This window comes from Crinia signifera, chromosome 6, assembly GCF_055691185.1.
Source record: "Crinia signifera chromosome 6, ASM5569118v1, whole genome shotgun sequence".
NCBI classification, from domain to species: domain Eukaryota; kingdom Metazoa; phylum Chordata; class Amphibia; order Anura; family Myobatrachidae; genus Crinia; species Crinia signifera.
Genome location: NC_139222.1, coordinates 64,108,940 through 64,132,756, shown reverse-complemented (window position 1 = coordinate 64,132,756; position 23,817 = coordinate 64,108,940). Strand labels below are relative to the sequence as shown.

At 49.1% G+C, this 23,817-nt stretch overlaps 1 long non-coding RNA gene across 1 annotated transcript in view; it reads right to left on the bottom strand.

Annotated features, from left to right (window-relative positions):
- The window catches only part of LOC146006955 (uncharacterized), a 34,861-nt gene extending 15,404 nt beyond the window's left edge, over positions 1-19,457 (bottom strand). Inside the window, exons 1-4 of the long non-coding RNA XR_014444143.1 lie at positions 19,352-19,457; positions 17,298-17,476; positions 16,186-16,300; positions 14,258-14,358 (exon numbers count right to left, since the gene is read on the bottom strand). This is a non-coding gene — a long non-coding RNA (uncharacterized LOC146006955). The remainder of the gene's footprint in view (positions 1-14,257; positions 14,359-16,185; positions 16,301-17,297; positions 17,477-19,351) is intronic.
- Positions 19,458-23,817: the final 4,360 nt, after the last annotated feature.

The following is a 23,817-nucleotide window of genomic DNA, read 5'->3' as shown; positions in this document are numbered from 1 at the left end:
TACACAGACATGTGTCGGCCGGGAGTCCACCTCCGGAGCTTCAACTCCCATGTAGGTTGGAGTAATGTGTCCCGCACTGTTACCGCACTGAGCCCCCGCTGCTGCCAAAAAGACGGAAGCTGCCTCCCACCAGGGAGCAGAAGCGGCTTCTTCCCTCCTTTCTCCCCCAACACTGTCCCCCTGGCGACGGACCCCCCGCTGGCAGCAGCACGGAGCAGGGAAGCTGCCTCTTTTCTCCCCCACTCCCCCCCCACACCGAGCAAAAGAGACAGCTGCAACACATCTCTACTCTGTGTAGCTGCTCTGCTCTCCTCCCATCACCACAGCAGCATTGTTGGGTGGCCTGGCTGGACTGGGAACAAAATGTAAGTGGCATTTTTGAGGGGCATTGTAAAAGGTGCACTATTGTTGGCATTACATTTATAAGCAGGAGTACTGGGGACATTACATTCAACAATGTGTGGCATATTGTGTAATGGGCAGTACAGTTTGTGGCATAGTGTGTAGTGGTCATTAATGTGTGTTGCTTAATGTGTAGTGGGAATTACGGTGTGTGGCTTAATGTGTAGTGGGCATTACGGTGTGTGGTATAATGTTAGTCCGCGCCCCCTTTTCGCCGCGCAAGAGTCCCACCTACTACAAATGGGGGTGGGGGGGGGGATTGTGTGTGTTGGGGGGGGCGCAATACATGCCCTTGCTCCGGGCGCCGTGGACCCAGCTACACCACTGGAAAAGATATAGTAGAGTGAGATATATAGTGAGAAAGAGAGTGGATAAATAAATAGATAGTGGATGAATAGATAGCAAGATAGATAGATAGATAGATGTGATAAAGAAAGCAGTCAGTGGAGGTTGAGAGAAGAGAGGAGGTGACGGAAGAGATGAAGCAGGCGGTGGCAGCAAAAGAAAATTTAAGCATAAAAGTTATAAGAAATTATAGTGAAGACATATATATTAGAGGGAGATATATAGTGAGATAGAAAGTGGAGAAATAGATAGTGGATGAATAGATAGATAGTAAGATAGATGATGAATAAATAAATAAATAGATAGCGGATAAATAAATAAATAATAAGATAGATGATAAATAAATAAATAAATAGATAGCGGATAAATAAATAGATAGTGGATGATTAGATAGATAGATAGATAGATAGATAGTGGATGAATAGATAACTAGATAGATAGATAACTAGATAGATAGATAGTGGGTAGATAGATAGACAGATAGTAAGTAGATAGATAGACAGGTAGATGATAGATAGAGAGCAGGCCGTAGCAGCAGAGAGAAGAGAGGAGGTGATGGGGACAGGGATGAAGCAGGCAGTGGCAGCAGGTTTAATATTTTTGTGTCAGTTTATTTTTTCATGATACAACAACACAATAAAGGCGTGTGATGGTCTGGCTAGAGGGGGAACGGATGGAGGCCAGGTTTTTTTTTAAATTAATTTCAATATTTTTGTGATGTTGTATTATGAAAAAAAAAAAAAAAACCCACAAAACATGGATAGAAAGGGGCAGTGGTGGCAGAGAGAGAAAGTAATGGGAAACTGGATGCAGAAAGTAGGGGGCAGCAGCAGAAAGCATAGTGGAAGGCATATGGAATAGGATGCAGAAAGCAGGTGGTGGCACCAGAGACAGTAGGTGACAGGGAATGGGACACAGGAAGCAGGCAGTGGCAGCAGAGAGAGGAGAGGAGGTGATGGAATGGAATGGAAGAAAGCAGGAGACAGGAAAGGGAGGAAGAAAGCAGGAGGTGGCATCAGAGACATGAGGTGATGGGGAATGGAATGCAGGAAGCAGGCGGTGGCAGCAGAGAGGGAAGAGGAGGTGATGGAATGGGATGAAGAATGCAGGCGGTGGCAGCAAAGACAGTTTGTGACTGTGAATGGGATACAGGGACCAGGTGGTGGCAGCAAAGAGGAGGCAACAGTGAATGGGACACAGAATACAGGCAATGGCAGCAGAGACAGTAGGTGAAGGGGAATAGGATGTAGGAAGCAGGCGGTGGCAATAGAGAGAGGAGAGGAGGTGACGTGAATGAGACACAGAATACAGGCAGTGGCAGCAGAGACAGTAGGTGAAAGGGAATAGGAAGTAGGAAGCAGGTGGTTTGAAGTAAAGTGTGGAGTGGATGTGACGAGCAACGGGATGAAGAAAGCAGGCAGAGAGATGAGAGAGGGTGACTGACTGGGATGTAGAGAGCAGGAAGTGGCAGCAGAGAGAAGAGAGGAGGTGATGGGGAAAGGGATGAAGCAGGCTGTGGCAGCAAAGACAGGAGGTCTTATATTTTTGTGTCAGTTTATTTTTTCATGATACACCAATACAATAAAGGCGTGTGATGGTCTGGCTAGTGGGGACGGTTGGAGGCCAGTTTTTTTTTTTTTATATTTGTGATGTTGTATTATGTAACAATAAACTAACAGAGGAGAGGAAGTATTAGGGAATGGAATGCAGAAAGCAGGTGTGTTAGCAGAGAGAGGATAGGTGACAGGGAATAGTATGCATAAAGAAGGAAGTGGTGGCATAGAGGAGAAGAGGGGAATGGGATGCAGAATGCAGGCAGTAGCAGAGAGAGGAGAGGAGCTGACTGGAAAGGGAAGGCAGAACGCAGGTGGTGGCAGCAGAGAGAGGAGAGGAAGTGTTGGGGAATGGGATGCAGAGAGCAGGCAGTGGTGGCAGCAGAGAGAGGAGAGGAATGGAATGCAGAAAGCAGGTGGTGGCAGCAGAGAGAGGAGAGGAAGCGTTGGGGAATGGGATGCAGAGACCAGGCAGTGGTGGCAGCAGAGAGAGGAGAGAAAGTGTTGGGGAATGGAATGCAGAAAGCAGGTGGTGGCAGCAGAGAGAGGAGAGGAAGTGTTGGGGAATGGGATGCAGAAAGCAGGCAGTGGTGGCATAGAGGAGAGGAGGGGAATGGAATGCAGAAAGCAGGTGGTGGCAGCAGAGAGAGGAGGGGAAGTGTTGGGGAATGGGATGCAGAAAGCAGGCAGTGGTGGCATAGAGGAGAGGAGGGGAATGGAACGCAGAAAGCAGGTGGAAGTAGCAGAGAGAGGAGAGGAGCTGACTGGTAATGGGATGCAGAAAGCAGGTGGTGCAGCAGAGAGAGGTGGTGACAGGGAATAGGACAAAGAATGCAGGCAGTAGTAGTATAGAGGGGAGAGGATGTGTTGGGCAATGGGATGCAGAAAGCAGGCTGTTTGCAGCAGAGGGAGAAGAGGAGGCTATGGGGAATTGAATGCAGAAAGCAGGTGGTGTCAGCAGAGAGATAGGAGAGGAAGTGATAGGGGAATAGGAAGTAGGAAGCAGGTGGTGGCAGTAGAGAGAGGAGAGGAGGTGATGGAATGGAATGAAGAAAGCAGGCGGTGGCAGCAGAGACACTAGGTGACAGGGAATGGCACGCAGAGTACAGGCAGTGGCAGCATTTGAATGAGTGTCATCTACAGTGGCAAAGGCTACACACGGGTCAAGTAGTATAAGACCTTTGTATTTGATGGTGACGCTGGTAGGAGCATTATGGGAAAAGGATGCAGAAGGAGGCAGAATGCAGGCAGTGGCGGAAAATAAAGGAGAGGAGGTGATGGAAAGGGATGAAAAAAGCAGGAGGTGGCAGCAAAAGAGACGAGGGGATGGGGAATAAGATGCAGAATATAGGCGGTGGCAGGATAGAAAGGAAAGAAGAGGAAAGGGATGAAGAAAGCAGGAGGTGGCATCAGAGACATGAGGTGATGGGGAATGGGATGCAGGAAGCAGGCGGTGGCAGTAAATAGAGGAGAGGAGGTGACAGAATGGGATGAAAAATGCAGGCGGTGGCAGTAGAGTGAAGAGACGTGGTGATGGGGAAAGAGATGAAGCAGTAGGTGGCAGCAAAGTTGGTGAGGAATGGGATGCAGAATTACAGGCGGTGGCAGAATAGAAAGAAGAGGATAGGAATGGGATGAAGAAAGGTGGCAGCAGAGACAGGAGGTGATGGAGAATTTACAATGTAATATTTGTTTTAATCATAAAAGTTTATTGAAATTATAGTAAATATATACAAAATTAAATATACAAGTCTAGAAATCAACATACATTTTACTACTTTTATTTTAGTATACTTTTTTATAGGATAGGTGATGTGGAAAGGCATAAAGAAAGCAGGCGGTGGAGGGTGAGAGGATAAAGGAGGTGAGGGGAAAGGGAGGAAGAAAGCAGGCGGTGGCAGCAGAGACAGTAGGTGATGGGGAATGGAATGCAGGAAGCAGGCAGTGGCAGCAGAGAGGGAAGAGGAGGTGATGGAATGGGATGAAGAACGCAGGCGGTGGCAGCAGAGACAGTAGATGATGGGGAATAGAATGCAGGAAGCAGGCAGTGGCAGCAGAGAGGGAAGAGGAGGTGATGGAATGGGATGAAGAACGCAGGCGTTGTCAGCAAAGAAAGTATGTGACACTGAATGGGATACGGGGACCAGGTGGTGGCAGCAAAGAGGAGGCAACAGTGAATGGGACACAGAATACAGGCAATGGCAGCAGAGACAGTAGGTGAAGTGGAATAGGATGTAGGAAGCAGGCGGTGGCAGCAGAGACAGTAGGTGATGGGAAATGGAATGCAGGAAGCAGGCAGTGGCAGCAGAGAGGGAAGAGGAGGTGATGGAATGGGATGAAGAACGCAGGCGGTGGCAGCAAAGACAGTATGTGACTGTGAATGGGATACAGGAACCAGGTGGAGGCAGCAAAGAGGAGGCAACAGTGAATGGGACACAGAATACAGGCAATGGCAGCAGAGACAGTAGGTGAAGTGGAATAGGATGCAGAAAGCAGGCGGTGGCAGCAGAGACAGTAGGGTATGGGGAATGGAATGCAGGAAGCAGGCAGTGGCAGCAGAGAGGGAAGAGGAGGTGATGGAATGGGATGAAGAACGCAGGCGGTGGCAGCAAAGACAGTATGTGACTGTGAATGGGATACAGGAACCAGGTGGAGGCAGCAAAGAGGAGGCAACAGTGAATGGGACACAGAATACAGGCAATGGCAGCAGAGACAGTAGGTGAAGTGGAATAGAATGTCGGAAGCAGGCGGTGGCAATAGAGAGAGGAGAGGAGGTGACATGAATGAGACACAGAATACAGGCAGTGGCAGCAGAGACAGTAGGTGAAGGGGAATAGGAAGTAGGAAGCAGGTGGTTTGAAGTAAAGAGTGGAGTGGATGTGACAAGCAACGGGATGAAGAAAGCAGGCAGAGAGAGCAGAGTAGGTGACTGACTGGGATGTAGAGAGCAGGAAGTGGCAGCAGAGAGAAGAGAGGAAGTGATGGGTAAAGGGATGAAGCAGGCTGTGGCAGCAAAGACAAGAGGTCTAATATTTTTGTGTCAGTTTATTTTTTCATGATACAACAACACAATAAAGGCGTGTGATGGTCTGGCTAGTGAGGACAGATGGAGGACAGGTTTTTTTTTTTTTCTTTACATTTTAATATTTTTATGATGTTGTATTATGAAAAAATAAAGTAACCCAAAACATGGCTAGAAATTGACATTGGTGCAGAGAAAAGTGATGGGAAACTGGATGCAGAAAGTAGGCGGTGGCAGAAGAGAGGACGTGATGTGGAAAGGGATGAAGAAAGCACGCGGTGGCAGCAGAGACAGTAGGTTACGGGAAATGGGATGCAGGAAGCAGGTGACAGCAGTAGAGAGAGGAGAGGAGGTGACTGAATGGGACAAAGAAAGCAGGCGGTGGCAGCAGGGACAGTAGGTGGCAGGGGATGGGACACAGGAAGCAGATGGTGGCAGCAAAGAGTGGAGGTGACGGTGAATGGGACACAGAAAACAAACGGTGGCGGCAGAGACAGTAGGTGAAGGGGAATAGGATGTAAGAAACAGGTGGTGGCAGTAGAGAGAGGAGCTGACAGAATGGGATGAAGAAAACAGGCGGTGGCAACAGACAGTAGGTGAAGGGGAGTGGGACACAGGAAGCAGGCATTGGCAGTAAAGAGGAGATTTGGTGACTAAATGGGATGTAGAGAGCAGGCCGTAGCAGCAGAGAGAAGAGAGGAGGTGATGGGGACAGGGATGAAGCAGGCGGTGGCAGCAGGTTTCACATTTTTGTGTCAGTTTATTTTTTCATGATAAAACAACACAATAAAGGCGTGTGATAGTCTGGCTAGAGGGGGAACGGATGGAGGCCAGGTTTTTTTTTTCTTAATTTCAATATTTTTGTGATGTTGTATTATGAAAAAAAAAACAACAACACAAAACATGGCTAGAAAGAGGCAGAAGTGGCAGAGAGAGAAGGTCATGGGAAACTGGATGCAGAAAGTAGGGAGCAGCAACAGAATGCATAGAGGAAGACATAGGGAATAGGATGCAGAAAGCAGGTGGTGGCAGCAGAGACAGCAGGTGACAGGGAATGGGACACAGGAAGCAGGCAGTGACAGCAGAGAGAGGAGGTGATGGAATGGAATGAAGAAAGCAGCCGGTGGCAGCAGAGACACTAGGTGACGGGGAATGGTACGCAGAAAACAGGCAGTGGCAGCATTTGAATGAGTGTCATCTACAGTGGCAAAGGCTACACACAGGTCAAGTAGTATAAGACCTTTGTATTTGATGGTGACGCTGGTAAGAGCAGTTTGGGAATAGGATGCAGAAGGAGGCAGAAAGCAGGTGGTGGTGGCAAAGAAAGGAGAGGAATGGGATGAAGAAAGCAGGACGTTCCAGCAAAAGAGAGGAGGCGACAGAATTAGACGCAGAATATAGGCGGTGGCAGCATAGAAAGGAGAGGCGAGGATGGGGAATTAGATGCAGGAAGCAGGCGGTGGCAGTACATAGAGGAGGTGACAGAATGGGATGAAAAATGCAGGCGTGGCAGTAGAGAGATGAGGAGGTGATGGAAGAGATGAAGCAGGCATTGTCAGGAAAAAATGTAAATTTATATGAAATTTTTTTAAGCATATAAGTTATAAGAATATAAATGGATAAATAGATAGTGGATGGATGAATAGATAGATAGATAGATAGATAGATAGATAGATAGATAGATAGATAGATAGATAGATAGATAGGGGAATGTGATAAAGAAAGCAGTCGGTGGAGGTTGAGAGAAGAGAGGAGGTGACTGAAGAGATGAAGCAGGCGGTGGCAGCAAAAGAAAATTTAAGCAAAAAAGTTATAAGAAATTATAGTGAAGACATATATATTAGAGTGAGATATATAGTGAGATAGAGAGTGGATAAATAGATAGTGGATTAATAGATAAATAAATAGATAGATAGATATCTAGTGGGTAAATAGATAGATAGTGGATGAATAGATAGATAGTGGGTATATAGATAGATAGACAGATAGTGAGTACATAGATAGACAGGTAGATGATAGATAGACAGTGGGTAGATAGATAGATAGGGAAATGCAATAAAGAAAGCAGGCGGTAGAGGTTGAGAGAAGAGAGGACGTGATGTGGAAAGGGATGAAGAAAGCAGGCGGTGGTAGCAGAGACAGTAGGTTACGGGAAATGGGATGCAGGAAGCAGGTGACAGCAGTAGAGAGAGGAGAGGAGGTGACTGAATGGGACAAAGAAAGTAGGCAGTGGCAGCAGAGACAGTAGGTGGCAGGGGATGGGACACAGGAAGCAGATGGTGGCAGCAAAGAGTGGAGGTGACGGTGAATGGGACACAGAAAACAAACGGTGGCAGCAGAGACAGTAGGTGAAGGGGAATAGGATGTACGAAACAGGTGGTGGCAGTAGAGAGAGGAGCTGACAGATGGGATGAAGAAAGCAGGAGGTGGCAACAGACAGTAGGTGAAGGGGAGTGGGACGCAGGAAGCAGGCAGTGGCAGTAAAGAGGAGAGTAGGTGACTAAATGGGATGTAGAGAACAGGCCGTAGCAGCAGAGAGAAGAGAGGAGTTGATGGGGACAGGGATGAAGAAGGCGGTGGCAGCAGGTTTAATATTTTTGTGTCAGTTTATTTTTTCATGATACAACAACACAATAAAGGCGTGTGATGGTCTGGCTAGAGGGGGAACGGATGGAGGCCAGGTTTTTTTTCTTAATTTCAATATTTTTGTGATGTTGTATTTAGAAAGAAAAAACAACACAAAACATGGCTAGAAAGGGACAGAAGTGGCAGAGAGAGAAGGTAATGGGAAACTGGATGCAGAAAGTAGGGGGCAGCAGCAGAAAGCATAGAGGAAGACATAGGGAATAGGATGCAGAAATCAGGTGGTGGCAGCAGAGACAGAAGGTGACAGGGAATGGGACACAGAAAGCAGACAGTGACAGCAGAGAGAGGAGAGGAGGTGATGGAATGGAATAAAGAAAGCAGGTGGTGGCAGCAGAGACAGTAGGTGACAGGGAATGTGACACAGGAAGCAGGCAGTGACAGCAGAGAGAGGAGAGGAGGTGATGGAATGGCATGAAGAAAGCAGGCGGTGGCAGCAGAGACACTAGGTGACGGGGAATGGTATGCAGACTATAGGCAGTGGCAGCAATTGAATGAGTGTAATCTACTCTGGCAAAGGCAACACACAGGTCAAGTAGTATAAGACTACAAGTATTTGATGGTGACGCTGGTAAGAGCAATTTGGGAATAGGATGCACTAAGCAGGTGGTGGTGGCAAAGAAAGGAGAGGAATTGGATGAAGAAAGCAGGACGTTGCTGCAAAAGAGAGAAGGCGACGGGGAATGAGACGCAGAATATAGGCGTGGCAGTAAATAGAGGAGAGGAGGTGACAGAATGGGATGAAAAATGCAGGCGGTGGCAGTAGTGAGGAGAGGAGATGACGGAAGAGATGAAGCAGGCGGGGGCAGATTTTTTTTTTTATTTACATTTGAAACATTTTTAAGCATATACTGTATGTTATAAGAAATTATAGTGAAAAGATATAGTAGAGTGAGATATATAGTGAGATAGAGTGGATGAATAGATAGATAGATAGATAGATAGATAGATAGATAGATAGATAGATAGATAGATAGATAGATAGATAGATAGATAGATAAAGGAATGCGATAAAGAAAGCAGTCAGTGGAGGTTGAGAGAAGAGAGGAGGTGACTGAAGAGATGAAGCAGGCGGTGGCAGCAAAAAAAAAATTAAGCATATAAGTTATAAGATATTATAGTGAAGACATATATTAGAGTGAGATATATAGTGAGATAGAGAGTGGAGAAATAGATAGTGGATGAATAGATAGATAGATAGATAGATAGATAGATAGATAGTGGGAAAATAGATAGATAGTGGATGAATAGATAACTAGATAGATAGATATTATTATTATTATTTTATTTATAAGGCACCACAAGTGTTTCGCAGCGCCGTACAAAGGAACAATACAGGGAGACAAAGCTTGGCATAACATTGAATAAATAACAAAAATACAGTACAAATAAAGAGCGCCACAGATCAATACACATTACAGCTTAAATGTAAGTAGTGAGGACTCAATCAACATACAACTAGAGGCTTGAGGCCAATGATGGAGATGATTATGCAGACGAAGATGGTCTCTGAGTGTTGGAGTATAGGAGAGCGGTGAGTGAAATGTGAAGAGAAGTGGGCTTTGACAACAGGAGGGCCCTACTCGGAGGAGCTTACAATCTAGTAGGAAGGGGAGACAGACAGATTACAAGAGGTGCAAGCGAGGGGGTGGTGGTTAGATAGCAGGATGTAAACACGCAAGGGGTCAAAGAACCAGCTAGTTTATGCAGTGGAAGGGTATGCTTTGATGAATAGGTGAGTTTTCAGTGCCCGTTTGAAGCTTTGCAAGGTCGGGGAGAGTCTAATAGAGCGAGGGAGTGCGTTCCACTGAAGGGGTGCAGCACAGGCAAAGTCCTGTACTCTAGCATGGGAAGCAGTGATCAGGGTGGAGGAGAGACGACAGTCGTCAGCCGACCGTAGAGGGCGGGAGTGTGTATGAATGGAGATGAGGTTAGAGATATATGGAGCAACGGAATTAGAGATGGCCCTGTATGTGAGTGTGAGGTGTTTGAAGAGGATTCTTTAGGGGAATGGAAGCCAGTGCAGATTGTGTTGAAGGGGAGTGGCAGAATTAGAGCGGCGGGAGAGGAAGATAAGCCTGGCTGCAGCATTGAGGACAGATTGGAGAGGAGCCAGTTGGGATTGAGCGAGGCCGATGAGGAGAGCATTACAGAAGTCAAGCCGTGAGATGACCAATGAGTGGATGATCAGCTTAGTTGCACTCTGTGAGAGAAAGGGCCTGATGCGAGCAATGTTGCGTAACTGGAACCGGCAAGAATGAGCCAGGGCTTGGATGTGGGGTGCAAAGGAGAGGGAGGAGTCAAGCAGAGTTGGGGAACGGGGGAGATGATGGTGTTGTTAACAGTGATAGAGATATTAGTAGGGGGCATAGCTCTGGTTGGGGGAAAGATCATCCAGACATCCAGGTGGAGATGGCAGAGAGGCAGTTGGAAACTTGAGAGAAAACAGTGGGGGACAGATCAGGAGAGGAGAGGTAGATTTGGGTGTCATCCGCATAGAGGTGATATTGGAAGCCAAAGGAGTTAATGAGTGCACCCAGAGAGGAGGTGTACAGAGAGAACAGAAGGGGGCCAAGGACGGAACGTTGAGGGACCCCGACAGGAAGGATGGAAGGTGGTGAGGTGGAGCCAGAGGCAGAGACTGAGAAGGAACGGTTGAAGAGGTAAGAGGAAAACCAGTTGAAGACTGTGCCAGAGAGGCCAATGTTTTGGAGAGTGTGGAGGAGGAGAAGGTGATCCACAGTGTCAAAGGCAGCAGATAGGTCCAAAAGGATAAGCAGGGAGAAGTGACCCTTGGATTTGGCTGACAGCAGGTCATTGGTGACTTTCACTAGGGCAGATAGATAGATAGATAGATAGATAGATAGATAGATAGATAGATAGATAGTGGGTAGGTAGATAGATAGATAGATAGTGGGTAGATAGATAGACAGATAGTAAGTAGATAGATAGACAGGTAGATGATAGATAGAGAACAGGCCGTGGTAGCAGAGAGAAGAGAGGAGGTGATGGGGACAGGGAAGAAGCAGGCGGTGGCAGCAGGTTTAATATATTTGTGTCAGTTTATTTTTTCATGATACAACAACACAATAAAGGCGTGTGATGGTCTGGCTAGAGGGGGAACTGAGGGAGGCCAGGTTTTTTTTTTTATTCATTTCAATATTTTTGTGATGTTGTATTATGAAAAAAAAAAAAAAAACACAAAACATGGCTAGAAAGGGGCAGTGGTGGCAGAGAGAGAAAGTAATGGGAAACTGGATGCAGAAAGTAGGGGGCAGCAGCAGAAAGCATAGAGGAAGACATATGGAATAGGATGCAGAAAGCAGGTGGTGGCAGCAGAGGCAATAGGTGACAGGGAATGGGACACAGGAAGCAGGCAGTGGCAGCAGAGAGAGGAGAGGAGGTGATGGAATGGAATGGAAGAAAGCAGGAGACAGGAAAGGGAGGAAGAAAGCAGGAGGTGGCATCAGAGACATGAGGTGATGGGGAATGGGATGCAGGAAGCAGGCGGTGGCAGTAAATAGATGAGAGGAGGTGACAGAATGGGATGAAAAATGCAGGCGGTGGCAGTAGAGTGAAGAGAGGTGGTGATGGGGAAAGAGATGAAGCAGGCGGTGGCCGTAAAGGTGGTGAGGAATGGGGTGCAGAATTACAGGCGGTGGCAGCATAGAAAGAAGAGGATAGGAATGGGATGAAGAAAGGTGGCAGCAGAAACAGGAGGTGATGGAGAATTTACAATGTAATATTTGTTTTAATCATAAAAGTTTATTGAAATTATAGTGAAGATATACAAAATTAAATATACAAGTCTAGAAATCAACATACATTTTACTACTTTTATTTTAGTATACTTTTTTATAGGATAGGTGATGTGGAAAGGCATAAAGAAAGCAGGCGGTGGAGGGTGAGAGGATAGAGGAGGTGAGGGGAAAGGGATGAAGAAAGCAGGCAGTGGCAACAGAGACAGTAGGTGCTGGGGAATTAGATGCAGGAAGCAGGCAGTGGCAGTAGAGAGAGGAGATGAGGTGACTGAATGGGAGGAAGAAAGCAGGCGGTGGCAGCAGAGACAGTAGGTGATGGGGAATGGAATGCAGGAAGCAGGCAGTGGCAGCAGAGAGGGAAGAGGAGGTGATGGAATGGGATGAAGAACGCAGGCGGTGGCAGCAAAGACAGTATGTGACTGTGAATGGGATACAGGGACCAGGTGGTGGCAGCAAAGAGGAGGCAACAGTGAATGGGACACAGAATACAGGCAATGGCAGCAGAGACAGTAGGTGAAGGGGAATAGGATGTAGGAAGCAGGCGGTGGCAATAGAGAGAGGAGAGGAGGTGACGTGAATGAGACACAGAATACAGGCAGTGGCAGCAGAGACAGTAGGTGAAGGGGAATAGGAAGTAGGAAGCAGGTGGTTTGAAGTAAAGCGTGGAGTGGATGTGACGAGCAACGGGATGAAGAAAGCAGGCAGAGAGATGAGAGAGGGTGACTGACTGGGATGTAGAGAGCAGGAAGTGGCAGCAGAGAGAAGAGAGGAGGTGATGGGGAAAGGGATGAAGCAGGCTGTGACAGCAAAGACAGGAGGTCTTATATTTTTGTGTCAGTTTATTTTTTCATGATACACCAACACAATAAAGGCGTGTGATGGTCTGGCTAGTGGGGACGGTTGGAGGCCAGTTTTTTTTTTTTTATATTTGTGATGTTGTATTATGTAACAATAAACTAACAGAGGAGAGGAAGTATTAGGGAATGGAATGCAGAAAGCAGGTGGTGGCAGCAGAGAGAGGATAGGTGACAGGGAATAGTATGCATAAAGAAGGAAGTGGTGGCATAGAGGAGAAGAGGGGAATGGGATGCAGAATGCAGGCAGTAGCAGAGAGAGGAGAGGAGCTGACTGGAAAGGGAAGGCAGAAAGCAGGTGGTGGCAGCAGAGAGAGGAGAGGAATGGAATGCAGAAAGCAGGTGGTGGCAGCAGAGAGAGGAGAGGAAGCGTTGGGGAATGGGATGCAGAGAGCAGGCAGTGGTGGCAGCAGAGAGAGGAGAGGAAGTGTTGGGGAATGGGATGCAGAAAGCAGGCAGTGGTGGCATAGAGGAGAGGAGGGGAATGGAACGCAGAAAGCAGGTGGAAGTAGCAGAGAGAGGAGAGGAGCTGACTGGTAATGGGATGCAGAAAGCAGGCAGTGGCAGCGAGGAAGAAGGGGTGGCGACTGAGAATTGAATGCAGAAAGCAGGTGTGTTAGCAGAGAGAGGATAGGTGACAGGGAATAGTATGCATAAAGAAGGAAGTGGTGGCATACAGGAGAAGAGGGGAATGGGATGCAGAATGCAGGCAGTAGCAGAGAGAGGAGAGGAGCTGACTGGAAAGGGAAGGCAGAAAGCAGGTGGTGGCAGCAGAGAGAGGAGAGGAAGTGTTGGGGAATGGGATGTAGAGAGCAGGCAGTGGTGGCAGCAGAGAGAGGAGAGGAATGGAATGCAGAAAGCAGGTGGTGGCAGCAGAGAGAGGAGAGGAAGCGTTGGGGAATGGGATGCAGAGACCAGGCAGTGGTGGCAGCAGAGAGAGGAGAGAAAGTGTTGGGGAATGGAATGCAGAAAGCAGGTGGTGGCAGCAGAGAGAGGAGAGGAAGTGTTGGGGAATGGGATGCAGAAAGCAGGCAGTGGTGGCATAGAGGAGAGGAGGGGAATGGAATGCAGAAAGCAGGTGGAAGTAGCAGAGAGAGGAGAGGAGCTGACTGGTAATGGGATGCAGAAAGCAGGTGGTGCAGCAGAGAGAGGTGGTGACAGGGAATAGGACAAAGAATGCAGGCAGTAGTAGTATAGAGGGGAGAGGATGTGTTGGGCAATGGGATGCAGAAAGCAGGCTGTTTGCAGCAGAGGGAGAAGAGGAGGCTATGGGGAATTGAATGCAGAAAGCAGGTGGTGTCAGCAGAGAGATAGGAGAGGAAGTGATAGGGGAATAGGAAGTAGGAAGCAGGTGGTGGCAGTAGAGAGAGGAGAGGAGGTGATCAAATGGGATGAAGAAAGCAGGCGGTGGCAGCAGAGACAGTAGGTGAAGGGAAATGGAACTCAGAAAGCAGGCGGTGGTGGCAGAGAGAGCAGAGGAGGTAATGGGGAAGGGTGAAGGATTGTGGTACATCAGCGCTCACCGCTCATTGCCTGCCCATACACACTAGGAGATTTTTAGTTAAAAGTAGCTCAAAATGGAAAAAGTGGCAACATTGAGCTCAAAAGCGCCTAGTGTGTATGGCCCTAACTTTCCTCCAACCATCCAACTTTTATGTTCTGTGCTGCTCCACATACCTAACCAACTTTATCTTTAGTGTCAACCAGCCAACTTCTGTCTCTCTCCAACTTGTGATGTCACAGAGGCAAGCGGGCAGTGTCTGTATACTTCTGTATGCCTTGAGTAAATAAACATTTTATTAGAAAAATAAAAAACACTTTTGCATGTGTATTTATATCAATACAACTAGAGAACCACAAGTGCCAGTTTACCCTGGGATCTGTAGTTTATTATCTCCTGCAGCAATTAATAAATTGACATCTTGCTAAATAGGCTTCAGTGTATACAAAGTAATGAGTTATGCAGACCCTAGATACCAGTATATTTGCGCATGCCCTGGTCCCATAGATGTTTGTGGGCAGCTGACGGTACTGCCAGATCCAATGTGCTGGAGCCAAGGTCCTCTGTCCCCTGCATACTGCAGCATGGAACGCCCCCTGTCCAGGATGGTAGAAGACATCGCTACTCACAGATCTTTTATTATTGAAATAACATCTGCTGGAAGTTTACATTCTCTCTCAATATTTGTACAACTTCTTTTTATAATAAATTCTATCTATTGTACCCATCACCCTTATTTCTCTGGTTTATTTATTGCTCCTGTATTACATATATTATGCAGCCTTAAGAGCGTGATCTCTCATCCTGTGATGTGAATACATTTCTAATTCCAGGAATACACAAATGCCATAACAAATGGAATATGGGGTGTTGGGATACTTGCAGACGTACTATTACACTAGTCTGATTCTTGATGTGACCTAAGCTTGAACCAATACTCTGAATGAATTAGTCGGGTGGTCAGGATTAGTATCAGGTTCCCACAGACCTCAGTGTCCGCACAATGAAGCAGATCGGCTTTCTGGACATTGGAGTCTGGCAATCTGTCCACAGGGATTACAAGTTGCCTATAAACCCCATATTTAATGTACATGTCACCCTTGTTCTGTCCTAATATTCTATTACTATTCTTGGTCTAGATCTACAATAAAACTCAAAAGGTCGATATGGGGTTTTCAAAAGGTCGACACAGTGGACATGGACACTGTATCGGTGCATCGCGTCCCCTCGCATGGCTGGCTGTGCTCACCATACTTCGGGCACGGTGCCTCGTTACGCTTGGCACACTATTTTATTAGTGGATGGTAGGGCATGAAAATCCACATGTCGGCACATGTCAGCTGTCGACCTTCCCCATGTTGACCTAATTATTGTGTCGACCTAATGACCCTGTCGACCTAGACCCATGTCAACCTTTTGAGGTTGTTGACCTTCAATGGCCGACCCAATATATGTCGGCGACCTAGTGACCGTTCCTTATCTGGATAACCTTATTGGCCACCGCGGCTCTGTAAAACGGTCCTGAAAATCTGTGTCGGATTATCCTGTCCCCGCCCCCCCGCTATACAATGCTCACATTACTGGCCAACATTTGGTAAAGCTGCGTACACAGCCCTGGGCACACTATGGGAACAATTACACCACAGCATCTGTCAGCACTAGCTTGATAACATGTCCTGCAATTTAATTCTGCAAAATGTAATCTTCAGCGATATCATTCCCCCGATCTTAGACGCTCCAAGAGAGAAGAAGCAAAACTCCCTAGTGCAGTGGTTCCCAAACTGTGTGCCGTGGCCCCCTGGGGGGCCTCAGGACACTTTCAGGGGTGACTTGGGTTGGGGGTCCAGGAAAAACTTCAATTATTTATGGTCATTGTGATAGGAAAATCCAGATGTGTGGACAGACAGAAGAACCTAAGAATGACATATAAACACAAATTACTTAATATTCTTTGAGAAATATCTCAATAGGAAACCTTTGGTCTCGGGGTGACGCAAAAAGCATGTGATTATCTAGGGCGCCATGATGTTCGGGAGCCACTGCCCTAGTGTATAACAGCATCATTCTAAGTACAACCCCAAGCAGGTCAGGTGGAGTCTCCTACCAGAGGACATGCGCTATGTTTTATGGCTGACAATTGCGCATCCACAGAGAGGATTACACCCTATTCGGATGAGGCCAATATTGGGAATCACACCGTCACCATTCAGCAGCAACTCCTATGAAACAAATGGAGAAATCTATTTAATAAAGTGCAGAAGAATAAAAACATAAAGTGCAGGAGTGAATTGGACTCTCACTAGTTGTATAGTCTACTATAGAAAAAGGTAACGTAATCACAACAGTAACATGTACAGTACATCAGGTGCCCCCAGGTTACCCGGCAGGCTCAGAGTTACCCGGCAGGTTACCCGCCAGGCTCAGAGTCTAATAGGGCGTGCACACGGTTTGATTACAGATGGAGCCTCTGCCATCCTTGGCTGGGGCTTGCCAGACCCTCCCCGCTGGCGAGCACCGGCGGCAGGGGCTTCACTCAACTGGGACGCGTGCTAGGGGGCGTTCGGGGCGGCAAGAGCGACGGTGAGGAAGGCTCCATTTCCCAAGGGGCGCGCTGTATGTCTATTTTGCTATTCGATTTTGCTTCAAATCAAATAGAAATTTAATGTATTAGATTTTCATTCGATCCCCAATACCCGGCACAGTGGCATCGAAATCAAATAGAAAAATAGACTGTGCGGCAAGACTATATAGTACAGATCTGTACTTTACAGTCTAAATCGAATGTGTACTCGCAACATTCGATCCGATCCCAATTTATTCGGGACTGAATAGAAAGTATATTGCACCGTGTGTACACCCCATAACAGCGCTCTGGTAATCCCTCCGCACCTACTTGTTTCCATACCAGGTGCATATTTCTCGAGGCATGCCATGGGATCAGGCTGCCATAAAGCACGGCTATTGCTGCCCTGATCTGGCAATGTGTAGGGGCCATAGCGATATGTGGACCCTTGCGGGGTTGTGCCGCTAATTAGGGGGTGCGCACACTTATGCTAGTTACATGCACATGGGCCGTATGACTGGCGAGTCCCTGAGCTCTCATACACGTGTGTTTAGCAGCGTTACAAAGTGAGCTACATGTGTATTAGCGCAGGGCACCTGGAACCTTTAATCAGGCCCAGTACTAAACCCCTCGGCCTACAACTCCCCACATACTGTACTTATGGTCGGGATTCCGGAGCTGGCACCTCCACTGATGTCAGGATTCCAAGGACGGTGTTGTTGCTGCCGATTGGGATTCTGGGGCCGATATTCAACCACCATGTCGACCTTGTGCATGTCAACCTAATTCCTGCAGACTGTGATCCACATCCAAACTGAGAGCCACAAATGACCTGATGTAGAAATGTAGAACTGCAAGATCATCATTGGCCACTGTCTGTCGTGGGACAATCACAGAACGTAGATTCATGTCACCCTCCCTGCTGGCAAAGCATCTGACGTTACATCAGGGTTGCTGACTTTTACAGTCTCCTCTCCGGGAGAACCCTGGAAAGGAGACTGTCAGCAGCACTTCTGGGGGCGGGGCTAATGGAGAGATTATTAGTCCCTGCCCCCAGTAATGCAAATCCTGCAATTTGTGGGTCTCTGAGGAAGGGGCAGGGCTAAATAACTGTGATTTGCATATGTAGCCCCGCCCCCTCCATCGACCCATTTTAAATGTAAAATTCTGCCGCCGGGGAAATGCGGGGGTCTGCCGGTATCTGGGAGGGTTGCCCACCTGTCCGAGGGGCTGGGAGGGGGACACGATTTTCGGGACCTTCCCAGCCATTCCGGGAGGGTAGGCAACTCTGCGTTACATATACATGACTGAACAGTTAGAGAAGCAGCTGCTGGCCCACGGGCTACCAAGTATCAGTAACTGGGATAAAATAATATGGGTGTGGTATAAAAACCCGACAGTCGGGATTCCGACAGTCATTAGTCAGATGTCGGAATCCCGACTGCACAGCGTGGGGAGCGCAATGAAGCCCCTTGGGGGCTCGCTGCGCTCGCCGCCTATATTATTCTTCCTCTATGGGGGTTGTAGACCCCCACGAGGGAGCAGTCGGGATTCCGACATCGGAGTAATGACTGTCGGAATCCCGACTGTCGGGGAGCCATCCGGCTCGCAAAAAATATATATATTTTAGGTTAAATGTACTAGGCGGGACCCATAAATGGTACATCACGTATGGTGTCAAAGCTGTACAAAGATCAAGTAGGAACCACTTCATTAAAAACACATTAGGTACGTACAGTATATACAGCCCAGTATTACTACTGCATTAAACAGTTGATTTTATTTATAACAAAAATCATCTTGAAAAAATTTATGGACAACGCTGGAGGAACCACTGGCTTGCCCCTAATGCAAAGTGGTATGCCCGGAAATTTTCTGGGACAGCACGCTGCGGAAAATTTCCGGGCATATCACCCAAGGGGTTAAAGGCTGATGTCAGGGAGGTTAGGGGCAGTGGCATAACAATAACCCCGCAGCCCCCGCAGTAGCGGGTAAGCGCTGTGTAAGTGAAGGCAGAGAGACGCAGGATGGTAGGATGGGGATGGAAAGACGCAGGGCGGAGAGACGCAGGGCGGTAGGATGGGACGGAGAGACGTGGGCGGTAGGATGGGGCGGAGAGACGCAGGGCGGTAGGATGGGACGGAGAGACGTGGGCGGTAGGATGGGGCGGAGAGACGCAGGGCGGTAGGATGGGACGGAGAGACGTGGGCGGTAGGATGGGGCGGAGAGACGCAGGACGGTAGGATGGGGCGGAGAGACGCAGGGCGGTAGGATGGGGACGGAGAGACGCGGGGCGGTAGGATGGGGACGGAGAGACGTAGGGCGGTAGGATGGGGATGGAGAGACGCGGGGCGGTAGGATGGGGACGGAGAGACGCAGGGCGGTAGGATGGGGACGGAGAGACGCGGGGCGGTAGGATGGGGACGGAGAGACGTAGGGCGGTAGGATGGGGATGGAGAGACGTGGGGCGGTAGGATGGGGACGGAGAGAAACAGAGCAGTAGGAAGGGAAAAGATAGATGCAAGGTGAAACTGAGGGGGGTAGAGAAATGCAAAACACAGGGCCTGAGATCCCTACACAAACTACAGTATTGTTTTGTGCCTGATAAAAGACCCCTCATGAATCATGAATGAAGCCCTGGAAGAAGATTACTTAACTGGGGGGATGGGTGGAAGCAGCCTGACACTGCACAGTGACTCACTCTTACCTTATCTGTGCAGCAGAAGTCACCCTCCATCTCCTCCTGTCTGTCCCAAATCCATGCGCACTGCAGATTGTGGTGGTGATGAATCTACACACTTGCTGGATCATGGATGGGATACGTGCTGCTGGATGTACTAGGGCGGGGGCGGGGCTTCTGTGGACTGCTCATCGCTGCCTCTTCCTGTTGTGCAGGAGCTTCCAATCCATGCTGCCCTGCACAGTGTCTGACAGGGGGGAGGGTAGTATAGAAATGATCCTGAGCATGATACAGTACTCCCTCATGGCAGCTCTGGAACTATAGGCAGCCAGCCCCTCTATAGGTGTCACTGTGGCTGCTGCAAGGAGGGATGATGAAGGACGCACAACGGAGGTAGGAGGCAAAGCCGCTTCATGTGCAGCCAGTGTGTGGCTGATGGACACGCAATGATTTTGTTCGTCGGGAGGCTTGCCACCTAGCAACAGCTGGTGGGTTATGGTGTAAGCCTCCCGACATACGCTGGAATGGTATAGTGAAATAAAATTTTCACTTACCTTACCACAGCCAGGGGAGTAGGGAGCTTAGCTGCTGATGCATGACATGTGCACAGGCAGTGCACATATACTGCAGGTCATGCAGGTGCACTCTACTCACATGCACCTGCTGTATATAAGGCTAAGCTCCGCCCCCTGAGGTCAGATTTTACCTCAGCGCTGAAGGAAGGAGGAAGCTGTGTCTGTGTCTGCTACAGACAGACTAATAAAATCCCCATCCTTCAGCAAAACAAACGGCCCTCCAAACATTACATGGCTGTGGCTGCTTATACCTCCTCTTCCTCACAGAATGAGGTATTATTTAAGAGGAGAAAGTTATTTAACCCTGTCAGGTCGGAAGACAGCAGGGAAGTTTCTGTGGAGAAAGGAGAGCCCAGTCAGGCAGAGTTTCTTCAAGAGATGCCTGTTCAGGCAATAACATCTCTTTACCAGGTATTGCCTGCAGTAGGAATACCTGAGAGGTCTGTAAAGGAGAAAGGAGAGCCCAGACAGGCAGAGTCTCCTCTTCCTTCTGCCTATTCTCACAGTGTTGTGGAAAGGCACAAAAATAAACAAACAACAGTACATGTTTCTTCAAGAGATGCCTGTTCAGGCAATAACATCTCTTTACCAGGTATTGCCTGCAGGAGGAATACCTGAGAGGTCTGTAACAGACCACCCTCTCTTGCCCATGGCCAGCACATTTTCCTGCCTGTCACTGGCAGTATGCTCAACAACAAGCTCATAACAGGGACTAGTGCTCAGAAAAGGGACTAGTCACCACAGTACACAGTCCCCAGCTAACTCACAGGGAGTGGCTTGGGAGTTGGAGGATGTAACAAGATCCAGTGAATCCTCTCACAGGGGTGAATATAGTGATTTGCAAATGACCTGAGTGGCATTGGCAAGTGAAATGCCCCATTTATGCTATACACAGCACACTCTGCCCTGAACAAGTGCTTGAGGTGTAGTAATTCACCCAGCTGGCTTTTGCAGCCCCTCATTAAGGAGGACAGATTGTTCTCTGTAACACCTGGGCATTCCTGAAATCCCTGCCCTTTTTACCCTAGAGATTGACTCTGCTTTCTCAGCACAAGTGGGGGGAAAAGTGCTGCAATAAATAAATAAATAAAAATAAATAAAGTTCATAGTAACTGACACTGTGGGCCAGTATTATTTGCCCTGGATAAGGCAGAGTAAGAAGGGTTCCAGCGAACTCCCTAGATTCCCTGCTTCCAAATGGCCCTATTGAAAGCTGTTAATAGAGCTACCCTGATGATTGGCCAGGCCTTTAATTCTATTTCAAATGCCTGCAGAACTGCCAGCAAGCAAGTGCAGATCTCAGTAATGTAGCTCCTGCATCAGTGGATGCAGAGGCGTAACTAGAACTTTGTGGGCCCCATAGCAGAATTTATAATGGGGCCCCCCCCCTGCCCACATTATGCGACCCACCTCAGTGCCCGCCATTACACAACACAACGCAATGCCCATTACGCAACACAACGCAGTGGCCATTACACATTTTTGCGACACACTGCAACGCCCATTACACAATATGCAACACACCGTAATGCCCATTACGCAACACAACGCAGTGGCCATTACACATTATGTGACCCACCACAGTGCCCGACCCGCCATTACACATTATGCGACCCACATATGCAGAAAAATACAGTAATAAAATATATTGCCCAGTTCACCAGATATATTAGATGATGTTTTTTTAGGGGTCCTCACTCCGGATGATGGATCTAGACTCCAGATCCCTTTGCACGTGCGTCCACAGGCCCACTCCAGGCAGCAGGCAAAGGCAGTGTCCCTGACTCCCCCCTCCTGAGTCTCTCCCTAGCGCAGCCAGTGGTGTAGCTAGGTGCCACGGCGCCCGGAGCAAGGGCATGTTTCGCGCCCCCCCAATTTGTAGTAGGTGAGGCTCCTGCTCCGTGAAAAGTGGGCATGGCCCAACATTATACCACACACCGTAATGCCCATTGCACATTTTAGCGAACTTTGTAATACCCATTACACATAATGCCACAGCCATAACGCCAATTACACATAAGGCCACACATGATGCCAATTGCATACTATAGAACACACCATAATGCCCGTCGCATACTAACACACCGTAATGCCCATCGCATACTAACACACCGCAATGCCCATTGCACACTATTTAACAAACCGTAATGCCCATTACACATTTAACACATAAGTGCCACTTACCTACATGCTTGATGCCAGGGGCTTCATGCTTAATGCCAAGGGGAACTGAAATTGATCGTTGCCAAGGGGGACTGAAATTGAGCGTTGCCAAGGGGGACTGAAATTGAGCGTTGCCAAGGGGGACTGAAATGTGCTTGCAGGGAGGGAAGGTGTGAGTAAATGATAGTGCAGAACAGGGTGGGTGAGATAGTGCAGGGTGGCTGGGTGGGACACACACACTAGTGCACAGCAGGGTGGGTGGGTGGGACACACACTAGTGCACAGCAGGGTGGGTGGGACACACTAGTGCACAGCAGGGTGGGTGGGACACACACACTAGTGCACAGCAGGGTGGGTGGGACACACACACTAGTGCACAGCAGGGTGGGTGGGACACACACTAGTGCAGGGTGGGTGGGACACACACTAGTGCAGGGTGGGTGGGGGACACACACTAGTGCAGGGTGGGTGGGGGACACACACTAGTGCAGGGTGGGTGGGGGACACACACTAGTGCTGGGTGGGTGGGGGACACACACTAGTGCTGGGTGGGTGGGGGACACACACTAGTGCTGGGTGGGTGGGTGGGGGACACACACTAGTTCAGGGTGGGTGGGTGGGTGGGGGACACACACTAGTGCAGGGTGGGTGGGACACACACACTAGTGCAGGGTGGGTGGGACACACACACTAGTGCAGGGTGGGTGGGACACACACACTAGTGCAGGGTGGGTGGGACACACACACTAGTGCAGGGTGGGTGGGACACACACACTAGTGCAGGGTGGGTGGGACACACACACTAGTGCAGGGTGGGTGGGTGGGACACACACACTAGTGCAGGGTGGGTGGGACACACACACTAGTGCAGGGTGGGTGGGACACACACACTAGTGCAGGGTGGGTGGGACACACACACTAGTGCAGGGTGGGTGGGTGGGACACACACACTAGTGCAGGGTGGGTGGGACACACACACTAGTGCAGGGTGGGTGGGTGGGTGGGACACACACACTAGTGCAGGGTGGGTGGGTGGGACACACACACTAGTGCAGGGTGGGTGGGTGGGACACACACACTAGTGCAGGGTGGGTGGGTGGGACACACACTAGTGCAGGGTGGGTGGGTGGGACACACACACTAGTGCAGGGTGGGTGGGACACACACACTAGTGCAGGGTGGGTGGGACACACTAATGCAGAGATTATTGGCAGCAGCAGCAGCGGCGGTGCATTCCGCGAACCCCCTCCCCGCTATCGCCGGGCCTGCCCGCTCCCAGCTCCCCACTGTGCACGGTCAGGTGCTGCTATTTAAGTCACATCTCCCCCTGGACCGCGCTAGCCAATAGGTGCTCGCGGTCCAGCAGCCAATCAACTGGTGGCTGCTGGACCGCGAGTGTCTATTGGCTAGCGCGGTCCAGCGGGAGATGTGACTTTTAAATATACCACGTCTCCTGGACGCCAGCAGCAGCAGCAGACCCGCGGGATGATGACGCTACATCTCGCGGGTCAAAGTGCACGGCGGCGACGGCGGCGTCGTCCTCCCCCCTGCCTGCCTTCTCAAGTTCTCCCCCGGCCAGCCCAGCATAGAGCAGCACACTGCACAGGCAAGCCCAGGGGGGGCCTGCTTAATGGCGGCTCTGTATATTGGCGGTCACGGTGTGCAGGGGAGTGCTTGCTTGCTGTCCATGGGGCCCGGGCCCCCCCACCCGCCGGGCCCCATAGCAGCTGCACCCCCTGCACCCACGGTAGTTCC